The sequence below is a fragment of the Enhydra lutris genome, unplaced genomic scaffold (genome assembly GCF_002288905.1).
Source record: "Enhydra lutris kenyoni isolate GAN:26980312 unplaced genomic scaffold, ASM228890v2 scaffoldscaffold2, whole genome shotgun sequence".
NCBI lineage: Eukaryota > Metazoa > Chordata > Mammalia > Carnivora > Mustelidae > Enhydra > Enhydra lutris.
In genome coordinates, this window is record NW_019154086.1 from 26344805 (window position 1) to 26346843 (window position 2039).

General features: G+C 41.0%; 1 non-coding gene across 1 annotated transcript; it reads right to left on the bottom strand.

The window, feature by feature from the left end:
- Positions 1–1196: 1196 nt before the first annotated feature.
- Positions 1197–1278, bottom strand: TRNAS-AGA. Its single transcript has one exon. It is a non-coding gene; the product is annotated as a tRNA-Ser (tRNA).
- Between the last annotated feature and the right edge of the window lie 761 nt (positions 1279–2039).

The window sequence follows — 2039 nt, forward strand, 5'->3', positions numbered from 1 at the left end:
ATAAACAGGCTGAATTTAAAGTTTAAATGCTAGATATAGAATACTTATTAAAACATCATTCTTTATTTAAATTTAAAGGGCTAATCTAAAACATTTACCATTTCGTGGCTACCTCAAACTCTTCAATCTGAAAAAAAAGGCTCGTAGATGTTAGAAAGATGCAAGACATAATTAATAGAAAACTTTGTGTCCAATACACTTAATTAATAATTAGAGTTGTCATATCACATCAGTTATATTCTAGAGATCTCTCTAGTGGGTAATTCAAATGGTTTACTGATGTCATGTCTATCTCATCTTTTTGCACTCCTACCTTGTGTTTAAGTGTTGTCTTCAGATGACTCTAATTATAGGAATAATAATATAGTCACAATGGTTCTTTTTTTTTTAAAGAGTTATTTGTTTATTTTAGAAAGTGAGAAAGTAAACAAGCAGGGGGAGGGGCAGAGGGAGAGACAAAATCTTGAAAGGGACTCCATCCCAGGAATCTGAGATCACAACCTGAGCTGAAACTAAAAGTCAGCTGCTTAACTTGTCTGCATATGCCAAAGTGGGAGAGGGGGACCTTCATGATTAATAGGATTTTCTTTAAAATTTTTTGAATGTCTTCTAGAAGTTTATAATAAACATATTCAAATTAAAATAATTAAAATTTTAGTGCCAGAAAAGACTTGGAAATTTTGACGACTTCATTTTGTAAACAAGGTGACTGTCTTATGTTATGCAATTGGTCTAAACAATGATGAATTTGATACAATAATTAACCTATAGCAAAAAGATGTCCCCCCCAAAAGTTCAAATACAAACCTCAAAATGATCAACTCTACCATTAGTAAACTAACTCCCTGACAGTAAAAACAAAACCACCAGGGGCTAATGCGCTCGAGCAAAAGGACACCATGGGTCCATGACTTCTGGTGGTGCTGGGCTACCCCTGGGGCAAAGGGTCGGAGCTGTCCCTTGATGCATGACCTCGAGACAGTTTGCTTTTTGTTCCAGATTGGCATGTTTTTTCCCATCTCCCCCTCCTGGACCCACAATCACACGACACCATAGCTCCCTTATGCAGTCCTTTTATGGCCCTATTGGGGTCCCCATTGTATTCCAACCATTCACAAATCCCTTAAATAATCTGCGGAAAAAGCTGGGGAGAACTCACCAAAACTAAAGCAAGTACCAGCAAAACCCAACTTTCCCATAGTCGGCAGGATTCGAACCTGCGCTGAGAGACCCCAGTGGATTTCTAGTCCATTGCCTTAACCACTCGGCCACAACTACTGCTGATGTTAATTTTGACAGTAGGATCTATGTAGACTCTGCACACAAGAGTCTACACTGTAACAGCTCTTTGTTTAAAAAGCTGGAATAAATGCTGTGAAGTGTGTAAACCTGGCGATTCACAGACCTGTACCCCTGGGGATAAAAATATATTATATGTTTATAAAAAATAAAATTAAAAAAAAAAAGCTGGAATAAAGATGGTAGAGAAGTAACAGGCTGAGAGGACATCAGGTAGCAGGAGATCAGCTAGATAGCTTATCAAACCAGTCCAAAAACCTACAATTCCAACAGGATATCGGAGAGAAGAAGAATAACAATTTCAGAAACAGAAAATTGACCACTTTCTGAAAGGTAGGACTGGCAGAGAAGTGAATCCAAAGTGACGGGAAGATAGACCGTGGGGGGAGTGGCTGACTCCTGGCAAGCGGTGGAACAATGTAGCACAAAATCAGGACTTTTAAAAATCTGCTCCACTGAGGAACATTGCTCCAGAGGCTAAACCAGGGTGAAGTCCATGCGGGGACAGCGTAGCCCCAGGTCCCGCAGGGTCACAGAAAGATCAGGGGTGCCTGAGTGTCACAGAGCTCGCAGGTATTAGAGCGTGGAAGCCGGCTACAGAGACAGAGCCAAGGATTGAGCTCTCAACTCGGGGTTACCTTGAACCGTAATCTGTGGTACAGGCCATTGCTCTGTGAGTGGGGTCCCCACAAGATCTGGGGAGACACCCCCTGGAAAAGCACAGGGATCTGCGGGGTTCA